At 41.9% G+C, this 16,689-nt stretch overlaps 1 long non-coding RNA gene across 1 annotated transcript; it reads left to right on the forward strand.

The window, feature by feature from the left end:
• The first annotated feature begins 702 nt into the window (after positions 1 to 702).
• Positions 703 to 3,061, forward strand: LOC126994453 (uncharacterized). Its single transcript, XR_007749141.1, has 2 exons — positions 703 to 1,064; positions 2,242 to 3,061. It is a non-coding gene; the product is annotated as an uncharacterized LOC126994453 (long non-coding RNA).
• Positions 3,062 to 16,689: the final 13,628 nt, after the last annotated feature.

Consider the following 16,689-nt stretch of genomic DNA (forward strand, 5'->3'; position numbering starts at 1 on the left):
GGTGTCATCAGGGATAAGTACGCTGTCACGGCGCCTGTGTTGAGGGGCGCGTTACCGGCGGCGCCTTGTTAATACGTTTATCGCCGCGGCCACGATTGGGTCCCTTCACGCCGAGGGGACACGAGCCTGTCACTCCTGTTGTTTCTTCTGCTGGGAATGCTGGAGTTACCTGGAGAATTACGAAGTCTTGATACTGTGAAGGCGTGACACTTTCAGGTGCATAAGTTAGTGTTTCCATATTTCTATTCCAAATATTCCCAATTATATTCCACATTTATTACTAATATATATATATATATATATATATATATATATATATATATATATATATATATATATATATATATATATATATATGATAATTATATATATATTATTAGGTATTATTATTATTATTTTTTCGGTTCTGCCTGTAGCGCCGGTAGGCTTTCTTGAGGGGCCTCTTCGACGGCCCCAGCCCGTTAGTGGCGCAGGCGAAGTTTATCTATAGTGGCTGCCGTGATGTGTGACTCTTGCCTGGCCCGTGCCGCACCCCGGTGCTCCACTTGAACAGGTCGCTGAGATCAGGGTTGATTGAAGAGCTGGGCAGCACGTGGGTAATCTTCCGCCACTCGGCGATGGTTGAGAAATCAGCGTGTTTCGGTGGGACTGGAACCTTCGTCCACGGACTCACCACGCCCACACGCTGACACTCAGGGCCGGTCTTACAGTCACCCGTTTTCGTTCGCTAGCCAGCGAACGAAAGCCTTTCGCGCGCGATCGGGTCTTACAGTCGCTCTTGGCCGCTGCTTTTCGCTCGCTCGCGAACGAAAAATCGGCGTTTTGGTAAGGAGATTTTGGGGAGCGGTTGAGGTGACGAAAACGAGATTTGTAACCCATGAATTCAAAGTAAATAAGTAAATATGCAATGATATAACATACCTAGCATGCAGAGAGCATATATAAGGCAAATAATTATTCAAAACACCTTTATTTTTGTTGTACAAGCGTTTTATTGGGCAGCGTATCGTACACCGCCAGCACAACAGCGTCTGTCGTCTCAGCCAACGCAATGGATATTTTCGGTAAGTACATTTAGTGTTTTATTTATCTGTTGACATTTCTTTTTGAAAATGTTGTATGTAGTTGTCTTCGTAGCTCATACGAGTGTGCTGATAGGGTTAACAAACTATTGCATACCTGTGGATTTGGTGGCACTCAGTCAACATGAATTCTATTATGAAATATGAAGAATATATAAGACAGCCACCCAAAAAACATTCAAGGTATAATGGAACTATTCATAGTAGTTGGTCCCAGGCAGAGGGGGAGAAAAAACAAAAACTATAGAAATACACCCATCACGGGTGGTCACCAGTTTATTTTGAATATATTTTTATGTAGTAATCAGTACGACTGTTTGTGTTATGAATAACTAGATAAGAAGTGATAGGCTACTGTCTTACAGTGAAAGGTAACTATTTTAGCTCTGATTGATTCAGACGGCATTAGGGTACTAATTATTAGGTTTGCTTAGTTCCGTGGAATCATATATAATTCTCAATCTATTAAGTCGCCATATTTTATTTTATCAGCAATAGGTTATTATCCTGAGCAGTGATAGGTTATTATCCTAATGTTGAGCTGCAGCTCTAGGATAGTGTCATTTGCCCTGACAGCTACTTCACAGCAAGTTTCCACAGCAATAAGATGATTTTTCTCATTTATTTAAAATACTGACTACAATATTAATTTCTGAATAATTTATGGGAATGGCAGTTAAGGAATTTTTTTTATATTTTCTTGAAATAGCTGTGTTGTTATTCTGTAAATATTTTGCTCCATTGTTCTCGTCGTTGTATTCTGGTGCGACAGTTATTTCCATACGATAAAGCATCATAGGTTACCCCAAAAATTGAAGGCAGTCTCTGAAATATACCACTCAGGTCAGGCCAAAATCTTCAGGTAGGTTATGTAGGATTGTGCAGGATAGGTTCGGCTCGCCCCCCTTCCTATCTTTAAGTTTAAAAAAAATAAAGTTGGGGGCAAATGCTATAGCTGCATTAGCATTACAATTTGTTCTTCCATTCATCACTCTGTCCCTCAGTCACTGTTATAGTGTACTTGTTTAAATTTTCCAGCTTGTTTTTCTCAGTTCTCTTGTTTTCTGCACACCCAACATTTATTTATTTTCATCCTAATTTCAACATGACAGCATTTTTTTTTAATAATACTTTATGTACATATATGTCTCTCCCACAGGATGTGGAATTCTTCCGAGTCTTAAGATGCTTGTCACAGTGAAATACCTGGTCACAAGCAATTTCCTCTTCACCATAGCTGACTGCATATAAATTGTCATCATCAAGTAGCAGGGCTATTGGAGATGTCAACTGATATACCTGGTACACTTTCTACATATAATTTCTCTATCCGAGGAAGCACACCATGTGTCCAAAAAAGTTTATGATGTTGCTGGTATGGCAGGAGTTACAAAGAGTGTCAGGGTCAAGGTTAGACTACACCTAGGATCAGTCCGCTCATTCTCAGTAGTGATGTACAGGCTGACGGATGAGGTCAGGCAGCAGTCTCCATGGACCATGATATTTGTGGATGACATTGTGATATTTAGTGAAGGCAGGGAAGAAACTGAAAATGAACTAGAGAGGTGGAGGTATGCACTGTATAAGAGGGATGAAAATCAGCAGGAGCAAGACTGAATACATGTGAGTGAGCCCTACGGAAATGGTACAGTGAGGTTTCAGTTAGTGGAGTTGGCAAAGGTTGATAAGTTCAAATACTAGGGCTTAACAGAACAAAGCAATGGAACGTGTGCTACAGAAAGGAAGAAAAGAGTACCGTACAGGCCAGGTGGAATAGAGGGAGAATGGTGACACGATCATCCGATATTTCTGCTCCAGGACAAAGCCCTGGGGCTGTCCTGTGGTGACTGTGTCCATTTATAGCATCAAAGAGCAGTCAAGTTACAGATATCATAAAAGACCTTTTGCTGTAAGAAAATCTTTATTTGGTAATAAATTTACCTGTATTTTCAACATGGAAAAATAAATTATTAAACTGTGTAATCCTTTTTTTCATCACACGTACTAAGGCTAAATAAAGCTATATTATCAATAAAATATTAATATGTAATGATAAATTATTTACCCCATGCTAAATTAATTAATAAAGGTAAAGTTGGGGGCATATGCTTTAGCGGCATGTGGCCTCATTGCTCATCTCCATCTTATTGGCCCTAGAGCTGGTTGTTGGTAAGAACTAATTATCCTGGGATATGGCTAGTGTGACAGGAGAGTTACCAGTTTATTTTCCCCAGGTTATCCCAAATATCCATTTCTTTGAGTGAAGAAACAATTCCCCCTGCTTTATTTCTTAGTATTTTTAGATTAATAGTACTCAAAACCATATAATTTGAAGAAAATATACAAATAAGTAATTCAATAGAAGTAATAAAGAAAACTAACTAATCTAAGAAAACCTAACATAACCGTACCAGAACTGTCAGTGCACTGGACAGTCAGGGCGGCGGCTGCAGTGGTTAAGTTTGGTTAGGTTATGTCTGTTTGGTTGAGGCAGCAGTCTCCATGGACCATGATATTTATGGGTGACATTGTGATGTGTAGTGAAGGCAGGAAAGAAACTGAAAATGAACTAGGAGGAGCAAGCCTGAGTGCATGTGAGTGAGCCCTATGGAGATGGTACAGTAAGGTTTCATTAAGTTGGCAAAGGTAGATAAGTTCATTTACTAGGGCTTAACAGTCCAAAGCAATGGAATGTGAGCTACAGAAGAGAAGAAAAGAGAACCGTACAGGCCAGATGAAATGGAGGGAGAATAGTGACAGGATCATCCAATATTTCTGCTCCCTGGGGCTGTCCTGTGGTGACTGTGTCCATTTATAGCATCAAAGAGCAGTCAAGATACAAATATCGTAAAAGACCTTTTGCTGTAAGAAAATCTTTACCTGGTAGTAAGTTTACCTGTATTTTGAACATGGAAAAATAAATTATTAGACTGTGTAATCCTTTTTCATCGCACGTACTAAGGCTAAATAAAACTATTTTATCAATAAAATATTAATGTGAAACGATACATTCTTTACCTTTACCCCCATGCTAAATAAATAAAGGTAGAGTTGGGGGCATATGCTATAGAGTTATATAGAGTTATAGACCCGTGGAATAAGCTCTCAGATAATGTGGTATCTGCCCCTTCAATAGCCAGTTTCAAATTGCGGTATGACAGGCACTTGGATCAGGGGCATGAGGCTAACAGGTCTTAGAGGTGGGGAACACCAAAAGAAGTCACTTCTTATTCCCCCACTATCCATTCATAGGTAAGCATTCATAGGTAAGCTGCATGTGGCCTCATTGCTCATCTCCATCTTGCTGGCCCTAGAGCTGGTTGTTGGTAAGAACTAATTATCCTGGGACATGGCTAGTGTAACAGGAGAGTTACCAGTTTACTTTCCCCAGGTTTTCCCAAATATCCATTTCTTTGAGTGAAGAAACAATTCCCCCTGCTTTGTTCCTTATTTTTTTCAGATCAATAATACTCAATACCATTATAATTTGAAGTCTACACGCAGCTCACCCAGCTGTTCATGGACCCTTTTGGGCTGACCAACTAATCTGTATCTAGGTAAACTTTGGGAAGATAAACTGTGGGTAGCAGGAATATCACACTGGCCCTGTCATTATTATTATTACCCACCACAGACTCAAGGACAAGTAAGGCGGACAAACACAGAGGCCGCACGCAGCTTTGAGGCATGCCCACAACTTTACCTGGAGACGAGGTAATCCTGAAAACATGATTTATCTCGAGAAAAACGACTTTGGTCGCTGTACAGTTCATGGTACGCGCCGAGAAATCACGTGACTTTGTTTACGTTTTCACGCTCACGCTCGCCAACCTCGCCCGACCAGTTATACCAACACTGCCGACGATTTAGGTTCGGTGCGGGTCTCGTTGGGGAGCGTAAATCTTTGAGTGTAAGACGGGCGCCTGGCTCTCGTACGCCAGCCAACAAACCTGGTGCGCGTTTTCGTTTTGCCGCTCCCGAAAGGACTGTAAGACCGGCCCGCCACCGCCTGGTCGAGTCGGGGCGGGGCGGGGCTCGGCGGGGCGGGGTCGTGGGTCGCATAGTTAATGGACGATCACTGACTCTCTCATCCTTTATGCAAGAGTGATTTGACCTGCCCGTGTGAAGCTCCCCCCTTCCCTCCCTCTCCCCGCCGCTCCCTTCCTCCCTTCTTCCTCTTCTGGCCTCTCCCTCACTCTCTCCCTCCCTGCAGAAAACTACCCTCCATCCTTATAAACAGTATCTACCGACATCCTAAGGCCTGTTCTACTTCATTTGATCACATAGAAGACACATTGAGGGCATTAATTATGCGTAAAAAGACATTTTTCTTATTAGGTGACCTCAACGACAACCTCCTCCTACCCAACAGTAAAGTATCACGTATAATAGCCAACAATAAGCTCACACAAATTATAAACACACCCACACGAGTGACACCCACTTCTGCAACCCTCCTAGATGTGATCATCACTAATAAGCCAGATTTTGTCACTCATTCCTACGTAATCCCTTGCACGATCGCAGACCATGAGCATATAGGTGCTTCTGTCAACATCCTTCAACCCAAGCGCCAACCCATCACCGTAACTAAACGTGACCTAAGAAAATATAACAGCGACCTTCTATGCTCCCATATCCTAGAGGAAACCTCCACACTAAATGAAATATTACGCACTGACTATGTCGATAAACAGGTGTCTATACTAACATCTGTCATTACTACCAGTCTCGACAGAAGTGCTCCGATATCTAATATCGTTCTTCACCGACCCCCCGCACCTTGGATCAATGATGAAATTAAAGAGGCATCAGCAGAACGCAAGAAAGCTCAAAGGATATTAAAAAATCACAGATATAACATGATTATACAGCAAAACTATAAAGAAATAAAGAAAAACGTCAAACGTCTACTAACCACTTCAAAGAAAAATTACTACCACCAAGAACTACACACCTGCAAAAATAACACAGCTGCAACTTGGAACACATTAAAAACTATTATTCCTAGTAAAACACAGAGCATGACCCACCCGCCCCTTGAGAACATAAGTGAAAAAGCTGAAGATTTTAATAACTTCTTTGCGAACGTCGGCCTAACCACATACGAATCAACTCAAAATCATTAAAAGTCGAAAACTGTAATCACCTTAACGAAGCTCCTAACATCCCGGTCGCGCCCTCTACCCCCACTAATCTCGCGCTTTTCAGACCTCAGCCAGTAGACCAGAACACGATCATCTTAACTGTAAAACAGCTTCAAAATACTAAATCGTTTGGTTGTGATAACATTTCCCTAAGGTTTATCAAAGACTCACTTATAGTTATCATCTTCTACCTCACAACCATCATAAATACCTCAGTCGTCACAGGCATTTTTCCTGCCTCCTGGAAAAACGCTGTTGTCACCCCACTATATAAAAACGGAAACCCAGACGAAATAGGAAATTATCGTCCCATCTCTCTACTTCCAATTTTTTCAAAAATATTAGAAAAGGTAGTTGCCAATCAATTAATGTCATTCCTGGAACGTAACAAACTTCTCTCTCCAACCCAACACGGCTTTAGACCAAAACTCTCTACAGAGACAGCGCTGCAAGTCAGTACCAATAAAATTTATGATAATATAGATAACAAACAAGTATCACTTTTAACACTCTGCGACCTTTCTAAAGCCTTCGACAGTGTCAGCCACACCATCTTACTCCGAAAACTTCAACAGATTAATGTTGACACCTACTGGTTTGACAATTACCTTGATGACAGGCCACAGTCAGTCCGCATTAAAGACATCTTCTCATCCAAGAAATCAGTAGCCTTTGGAGTCCCCCAAGGTTCAATACTAGGCCCAACATTATTCAATATCCATGTAAATGACATATCTACCTATATCAATAACTGCCTTCTAGTACAATACGCTGACGACACACACTTCCTCCACAGCGGTAATATCAACGAAATAAATACTTTAATAAAACTGAGATCACTTTGAAACAAATAAGAACCTATTTTCTACAGAACGGCCTTCAGCTAAACATCAATAAGACACAATGTATCTTCCTAGGCACACACCAACTCCTGGCACACATACCTAATAATACCACCATCAGATGTGCCGATGGCGTTATACAACCCCTCTTCCATGTTAAGAACCTTGGCTTACATCTGGATTCACACATGACCTTCGACAGACTAGGAAAACTAGGAAACTAGGAAAACAATGGGAACCTTAAATTTCATTAACAGACACAAAGATCTTTTCAATAAAGAAACATGCATAATGGTTCTACAGACTTTGGTATTAAGTATCATAAAATACGGCATCACAATATGGGGGACAACAAACTCAACAAAGTGCAAAAACTACAAAACTTCGCGATAAAAGTGGCAGATGGGAAAGCCAGGAAATACGATCATGTCACTCCATTATTTAAAGATTTACAATGGCTTAAAATCAAAGACCTAATCACCTTTAACCTCATAACAAAAGTGTTTAAGCAGAAAATAAAAGATTACCCAGACCACATCCTCTCTCTCCCAACTGTTAACTATATGACAGACTCAACAACAAGACAACAAAACAATCTCTACGTCCCGAGAACCAACACCGACACAGGTGCAAGAGCCTTTCATGTATTAGGTCCTAAATTATGGAACCAACTACCGAATGAAATAAAAGACTCATAATCTGACCACATTAAAATCAATTCTTAAAAAGAAGCTGTTGACCTCTGCATGAATGTATTATCTACTCCATTGCCTTATGTATATTCTATCATGTATATTTAGATGTATAATACACCATGTATATTTATATGTATAACCTACCATGTTTATTTAGATGTTTAGAATAACCACTTTTTAGTGGAAATAAAAGTTTATTATATTATTATTATTATCATCTCCCTCTCACCTTGCTCGCTCCCATCGTGCTCCTATTCCAGGCCTCCTCCCTGGGACCGCTGGGTTATTCATCGCCGCGCCGCTGTCCGCCGCGGAGGGGATTAACTTCTGGTTATTTCCAGACCGGGTTACAGGAGAGTCATGTTGTACACGACCAGAGTGCAGACTTTTTTTTGCCTCTCTCTCTCTCTCTCTCTCTCTCTCTCTCTCAAGATGGTCTAATTGTTTTTCATTTGCTACATGTGTTTGGAAGTGTAAGTTAATTAATTTTATTTCAGTTTTATATTTTTTTTCAAGACACAAGCGTCAACACGCACACGCTCAGAATCCCGACTGTTTTTGTTTTGTTTGTTTTGTTTCTTTCTGGGTCAAGGTGAAGTTTAATTGTTTCGTGTGTTGTCATTGTAGTGTTAAGTGTTGGAAGTGCAGCCTCTGTTTGTCCTCTCCATTTATTTATTTTATTTGTTTATCTATTTTTTGCACCGCCTTCTCTCTGTCTGTCTGTCTGTCTGTCTCTCCAATAAATACAAGCTTTTTTTAAGGGAAGGTGAAGTTTGTTTGTTTTTCACTGGGTCTAAGAGCTTGGAGTGTCCGTTTGTTGTCTCTTTTTAGTTATTTATGTATTTCATTTATCTGTTTTTTTTTGCACCGCCTTCTGTTGACCGGTCTGTGTCGTCGCCGCGCTGAAGGAAGGAATTATTAATGTGTTTTCAAGCAAGGGAATGTATTGTTTGTGGAGACCTTCCTCACCTCTTGACACACACACACACACACACACACACACACACACACACACACACACACACACACACACACACACACACACACACACACACACACACACACACACACACACACACTCTCTCTCTCTCTCTCTCTCTCTCTCTCTCTCTCTCTCTCTCTCTCTCTCTCTCTCTCTCTCTCTCTCTCTCTCTCTCTCTCTCTCTCTCTCTCTCTCTCTCTCTCTCTCTCTCTCTCTCTCTCTCTCTCTCTCTCTCTCTCTCTCTCTTCATTCTTTTCTTTTATGCTTCCTTTCACAGAACAAAGTCATCTATCTCTTTCTCCTTCCTTTGTCTCTCCTTGTCTCTCCTTGTCCCTGATCTCTCTCTCAATGGTTTTTGAAGCCTGTACTTGTTTTTTATGCTTCCCTTTACTTGCTCAAACATCCAAGTCTTTTCTCTCTCTTCTTCTCCTTGTTTCTTCTCGTCTCTCTCGGTCACTTTTCACTCGCCCACACCAGCGGCCCTCTTGTATACGCTTCCCTCGCCCGTTACCTCCTGGCTCTTCTTTCTCCCACGATCTTCTTAACATCAATCGCCGCTTCGAGTCTCCCTCTGCAAGTTGTGTTCTCCTCACGTCCTTTGCTTTGACTCGGGTTTCTCTTTTAACTCTGTCTCTCTGTCTTACCCGCTCTTTCTCTGTTCTCCTCCTCCTCGTCCTCGTCCTCGTGTTCCTTGTTCTTCTGTTGCTCCTCGTTCTTTTCGTTCTTCTTCTCGTCCTCCTCCTCCTCCTCCTCCTCCTCCTCCTCCTCTCTCTCTTAAGGTGTTATGTAGTGAGATTGTCGGTCATCTCCTCGCCTCTCTCTCTCTGTCTCTGTCTCTTTATCTTTGTGTCTCTTTCTCTTTTCTCTTCTCTGTACTTTTCTGTTATTGTTTTTTCTTTAATTGGTGGTCTACTACGTTTTGTTTGTTTGCTTTACTTATTTTTTCTTATAGTTTTTCCTTTGTTTTTTCTTTATCGCGTCTTGTTTCTTCTATTTTTTTCCTTCCTCCTCCTCTTCCTCCTCGTTTTTCTTGCACTTCTTTGATTTTTACTTTTTCTTTGTTTTTATTTTTTTTATTTAGCCTTTACAATTTTTTTCTTTTCCCCTCCTCTTCCTCCTCCTCCTCCTCCTTGAATGACTAATACCCCGTTCACACTGTACCGACTCTGGGCCACGACTACCCACGACTCTAGGGTACACGAGGTCTTGGGTGTTGATGTGAAAGGGTCGGGCATGTTGTGAAAGAGGTCTTGAGACTGTTGCCGAATACTGCGACGACGTCGTGGCAGGAGTCTGGAGTTGTGAGGGTTAGCACGACATGCTGGCAACTAATTGGCCGAATGTCCCAGACAGTCGGCGAGACACCAAGACCTCAAAAAAACCTCCCCCCTTCTTGGAGCGTGGGAACCAACTTGTCAAATGGAAAAGTCGCTGGGTTGCCGTGGCCCAGAGTCGGCACAGTGTGAACGGGGCTTTAAAGCGACTCAATCTCTTTACGCTGGAAAAGAGACGCTCACGAGGAGATATGATACAGGTGTTCAAGTACCTGAAGAACTTTAGTAACATCAACTACTCCAAGTTTTTCGAGCTACAAACTAACTCAAGAACTAGAAGCAATGGTCTACATATCCAAGCGATGCGGTGTAGCACAGACATTGGCAGGAGTTTCTTCTCAGACCGAGTCATCCGCCACTGGAACAATCTTCCCTCAGAATTTTTAAATGCAAATACCATCAACTCCTTTAAAAACAAATCGAGCGTCATTTCGTTGCGACAGCAGTAAATTGAATACCGAAGTGCTTTCATCTGCTCTGCGGCACCAAATGACGGTCGAGCAGATTAAATCACCAGAGCGGGCAACCTCGTGATGAGCTAGTAGGCTTTCTGTTGCCTACATTTTCATGTTTCCATGTTATAATAATAATAGCGGCTGCAGGGTAAGGCAAGGGGTATGTGTACTATACAAACAGCAGGAGTATTAGGAATAAGATAGATTTATTAAGGGGAAAGGCGTGCGTAGAGAAATTTGATATGATAGCTATCACAGAGTCATGGATAAACACTGCAGACAGACACTTTCTCCCAGAATTAGAGATTGAAGGGTATAAGTTATTCCACCAAGATCGAATAGGCAGGAAGGGGGGTGGGGTCGCACTCTTCGTCAGGGACAATCTTAAGTGTGTCATTAACAACTCAATCAAGGAAGATAGCAATACAGAATCCCTCTGGGTAGAAACAATAGGTAGCAAGGAGAAGCTTGTCATCGGAGTACTTTACAGACCGCCCAACCTTACCAGGGACAGTAGCCAACCCCTTTTACAAGAAATTAGTAGGGCGTCAAGATATAGGAATGTGTGTGTAATTGGGGATTTCAATTATAGGAACATAGAGTGGGATACTTTATCTGGGGCACGGACAAAAACTCACCGGACAAAAATTCACCGGACAAAAACTCACCGGACAAAAATTCACCGGACAAAAACTCACCGGACAAAAACTCACCGAACAATATCTAAAGAATTTTTTTTTTTTTATAATATAATAATTTTAATTATTCATGATTTGTTGAAGAGTTTCATTTGAAACATGGCTCGACACAAATTAAGACATCTTACGATGCATTACGAAACATACATCGAAATACTATCCGTTATTGTTTTAGTGTTCTTCGAAATACTATCCGTTATTGTTTTAGTGTTCAATTTTCTTTCACCATATCAGTAGCAATGGAGATTATCAAGACCAACAAGGGTGGGCAAAAACTGTGCCTTCATGGATATATGTATGTGAAGAAGATATCGAAGAATGAATGGATACGATGGCAGTGCTGTCAACAATCAAGTCTAAAATGCAAAGGAGCCTTGACTACGGATGTAAATGTGAGTAGTTTCTAAGATTATACTTCCCTTAACAGTTTTGATCATAAACTTTTCGTTTTTTTAACCATTAACTAACAGTTGCTAATTTCTTTGTTTTCAGTTGCAGAATCCGCGCTCCTTTGTTGATCACAACCATGAAGCAGACGAAGCCTTAGTTTCTGTCACAAAACTAAGAACCACCCTAAAACAGCAGGCGAGAGAAACTAAATGTCGACCAAACCAGCTGCCTGCTCAGGGGCTGGAGTCTGCAAGTGACGAAGTTCGTGCCAACATTGGTCAGCTGGACACATGCAGGCGTGATCTTCGTCGGCAGAGGCGAGGCGTACTACCTAAAGAACCTGCAAATGTACGTGAACTAAATATTACAGATGCCTGGAAACGTACGTCTGGTGAACAGTCAAGACGATTCTTGTTGTATGACAGTGGTTCGGATGCCTGTAACAGAATGGTTGTATATGCTACTGATGAGTGCTTACGATTAATGTGCCGGGCCCGTACGTGGTTTATGGACGGGAATTATGTTATGGCTCCAGAAATTTTCAAGCCACTTTATGTTATTAGAGTACGATTAGGTGAAACAGCAGTTTCCTGCGTTTATACATTCTTATCTGGAAAGTCACAGAGTGTATATGAAGAAATGCTTCAAAGTATTGTAGATGGCTGTGAAAGGCTAGGATTCACACCAGATCCCACAGAAATTGTACTAGATTTTGAAAAAGCCGCCACGCAGGCTGTCAGTAGCATTTTAGGTCCTCATGTATCCACTAAAGGATGTTTCTTCCACTTGACACAAAGCACATGGCGTAAGATACAGGAATTAGGTCTTGTGAATCGCTACCGTGAATATGATGATTGTAGGCTGTTTTGTGGAATGATGGATGGTTTAGCATTTCTTCCAATAGAAAAGGTCCAAGAAGGTATGGCGTTGTTGAAGGACAACACTCCTGAGGAATTTGAAGACCTCCTTTCATACTTTGACAGGACATATGTTACAGGTACATTCCGCCATGTGCGACTTCCTCAAAACAATGAAAATCCAGAATCACTGCAATGCAATGTTCGACGACTTCCACCATCTTTTCCGCCAGATATATGGAATGTACACAACAACACATTAAATGATGCACCTCGAACAAATAATATGAGTGAAACTTGGAATTCATCGTTCAAGCAGCTTGTTGATCATTCCCACCCATCTTTTTACACTACTATTGATAACATTAGGAAGGATGAAGCCATAGTCAAAACCATGATACTACAAGATGACCGAGGCGAGCCTCCAAAAAAGAGAAGAAAGAGAAACTATGCTCGTATTCAGAAGCGCTAGAAGGCGTTATGTGAAGACATCGTTGCCGGTAGAAAATCCACAGAGGAGTTCCTTCGAGCTGTTGGTCAATGTATCCGCTTTTAAACTCAGCACTTCACTGATTAGAATAATTCATTCATGTATGATAGTTATACCATAGTTATGTGCCTTTTCTTTTTTTAAGTTTTTAATGTCTAAATATACGGTTTAACTCTTCGGTGAGTTTTTGTCCTTATACATTTTTCGGTGAGTTTTTGTCCGGTGAGTTTTTGTCCTACCCCCACTTTATCCGGAGACCAAGAGGCACATGATTTGTTAGATGTGATACAGGATAGTTTCCTTAAGCAGTTAATTAGAACACCAACGAGGGAAGTAAATATTCTGGATTTGTTGTTAACTAATAGAGAGGACATAATAAGCAACATTGAGGTTGTGGATTCATTAGGTAACAGTGATCATAAGGATATCAGATTTGATATTAAATAGGATGAATAGGGCTAACAGGGTATTAGGCTTTATTAACAGGACGGTAACCAACAGGAGTGCAGAGGTCATCCTCAGACTCTATTTAGCGTTAGTTAGGCCACACTTAGATTATGCTGTCCAGTTTTGGTGCCCACACTACAGAATGGACATCAACTTGCTAGAATCAGTTCAGAGGAGGATGACCAAGATGATTCAAGGGCTGAGGAACCTCCCATATCAAAATAGGCTGAAACATCTAAACTTACATTCACTAGAGAGACGAAGAGTGCGGGGAGATCTGATAGAAGTATTCAAATGGGTCAAGGGTTACAACAAAGGCGATATAAATAAAGTACTGAGAATTAGCCAGCAGGATCGAACTCGCAGTAATGGATCTAAATTAGAAAAGTATAGATTTAGGAGATATATAGGCAAGCATTGGTTTAGTAATAGGGTGGTGGGGGAATGGAATAGACTCAGTAATCACATAGTTAGTGCAGGGACGATAGCTTGTCTTAAGAGTAGACTGGATAGCTACATGGACGAAGATGACAGGTGGCAGTGAGGTGTGGGTGCAGTAAGGTGACGCGGTACTGGATGCGTGCCAAGTACCGCCGGTATAACGAGGATCAAGCCTCTACCTGTAACCCCTGTAACTACACCTCACTCACCGTGAGTAGTGGGGGGGATTCTGGAGCTGCCCTGTGTAGGCCACCCGGCCTCTTGCAGTTTCCCTATGTTCTTCTTCTTCTTATGTTATGTTTGTTCCTTTTCTTCCTTAATTTCTGCTTTTTCCTCTTTTTGTTTATCTTTTTTATTTCTATTTTTTTCCTTTCTCCTCCTCCACTTCATCATCATCAAGTCTCGTCTCACTACGACAGCATCCTCACCACAATCATTCTTTCACCACCACCACCACCAAGGAGGAGAAGGAAGAAGAAAAGGAGAAAAAGAACGGAAAGAACGAAAGAGAGAAAGATAAGGAGAAAGAGAACGGAAATAAAGAAAAGGAAAGGAGGAAGACGAGGACGAGGAAAAGGAGGAGGAGGAATGCATACATAGGAATACATAGGAAGAACATTCACTAGAGGACCTGGCTGTCTATGGCGAGGGTGTCTGTCTGCTACCGTTACTACTAGCATGCTACGTGTGATAGGACAGGATAGAATAGGAGAAGGCTACTCCTACTCCTACTAGGAAGACGGAGAGAAGAACAAAAAGAACGATCCTGCCCACTCACCTCTCATCATCCCATCCTCCTCCTCCTCCTCCTCTCCCTCATCACGTGCCGCCCCGCCCTTCCTGCCAACGTGGACAGCCCTAATCCTATCTCCTCATTGTGTCTGTCATAGTGCCATTCCCTACATACTCGTTCCTCTTCTTCTTCCTCTTCCTTTTCTTCTTCTTCTTCCTCCTCCTCCTTCTACTATTTCTTCTCCTCGTCATCCTCTTTCTCCTCCTCCTCCTCCTCGTTCTTTTTGTTCTGGTCTTTCTCTTCGTCCTCCTCCACTTAGTTCCTACCAGTTGTCGCAGTCAGGTTACGATGCCGTATGCCGCTCGCCATCCGTGCCACTCCTGCAGAAGGGAGTTCACGAAGGACTTCTTCAACAAGGAGAACGATGAGTATACTGTGTGTTTCTTCTGTGAAACTGAACACAAGGTAAGTGTTAAATTAGAAGCGTTAGATAGTAAATTACAGTTTCTGGAGGGGGTGTATAGGTTTAGATGGTGCGAGTGTCGGGGAGGGAGAGTTCAAGGTTGTTGAAAAGGTAGAGAGATTGGAAGATAGGGTGGGTGAGGCAGAGAAGAAGGTAGATACATTAGATTCCTTCCAGCCTGTTAGAAAAGGGGGAAAGGCTGTAGCAGTAGATGTTAGTTACAGTGAGGTCGTGACGAGAAACAGGTTCCAGGTGTTAGGAGACCAAGTTGAGAATGATCCTAGCATCGTTCTTGTCGGGGACAGCTTAGTTAGACAACAGGACCGTGAGTTTTGTAGGAAGGGAGCGAGGCGTCGCCATGTTGTTTTCCCAGGAACCAAAATTGAGAACGTAGCGAAGGTTGACGACTTAGTCGCCACTACCTCAGAGGAGACAATGTTTGTCTACGTGGTAGGAACAAACAATGTAGCGAAAGGTAGATCAGAGGAAATTGTAGACAAATATAGAAAATTTGTCGGAAAACTAAAAGAAAGCAGGACACGTTCTGTAGTGTGTGGTTTGCTCCCTCGCCACGATGTTAACTCCTTCATTCTCAGTAGAATGCTGGGGATAAACGAACGTGTCAGGGATTTGTGTAGTAGTATGGGAGTCATGTTTGTGGACGTATGGGATCATTTTATTCATGATAGAAGCCTGTTTGCTAACGATGGCCATCATCTAAATTGTGTGGGCAAGGCGAGGCTAGGCAGAGTCTTAGATGAGGAAATATCGAAAGAGCTAAGACAGGTGCAGCAATGAGGTGAGGTAGCTTCCGGCTTAGCCGGGAGGAAACCACACCCTGATAGTGAGGTCAGGCCGCAGGTGTACAGTACTGCGCAGGATGTCAGGTCACCAGACCCACAGGTGAGGGGTACTGAGGTAGCAGTGAGGTCAACAGCCACGCAGGTGGTTGGTGAGGCAGGGGTAATTGAGGATAGTCAGGTCTGACGCGCTATTCCAATTCCAGTGACACGACAGTTGATAGATGGCGCACACTCGACGAATACATTAAACATCTTTTATGTAAATGCCCGCAGCATCATTCAGAAGCGTAGCCACTTGATAACACATGCAATTACCGAAAAACCCGACTTCATTATGATCACGGAAACATGGCTGAATATGCGCGATAAACATCACTTAGGTGAAGTAGCTATAAATGGGTACAATGCGTTTGCTAAGTGTCGTCTACACAAAAAAGGAGGTGTAATAATATATGCGAAAAATAATTTAGAAGTCATTCAGCTAAACATTGCCGAAACAGAGTCTTATGATTCATTGTATGTACAGTCGGCTATAGAGAGTAGTGACACAGTCCAGTAAGTTTCGTTCACAAAGCGACATCTGGCAACCCCTCCACGCGACATGAAAATTATTATATCCTATCGAAATCGTACTGTTGTGGTGATCGGTGGTCACAGGTGCACTCTTCATAATTTTAAGATAGATATTTATCAAAAGTGCCCGTCGCTAAAGCTTAATAAATATTTTTTCTTTAGGCTGTCGCTACATTTTGACACGAGCTTTTAGTTTCGTTCAAATTTAGTCAAGAGCAACTCTAAGTTGCTTATCAAACTATGATACATTTAAAAAT

The sequence above is a fragment of the Eriocheir sinensis genome, unplaced genomic scaffold (genome assembly GCF_024679095.1).
Source record: "Eriocheir sinensis breed Jianghai 21 unplaced genomic scaffold, ASM2467909v1 Scaffold8, whole genome shotgun sequence".
Classification (NCBI taxonomy): domain Eukaryota; kingdom Metazoa; phylum Arthropoda; class Malacostraca; order Decapoda; family Varunidae; genus Eriocheir; species Eriocheir sinensis.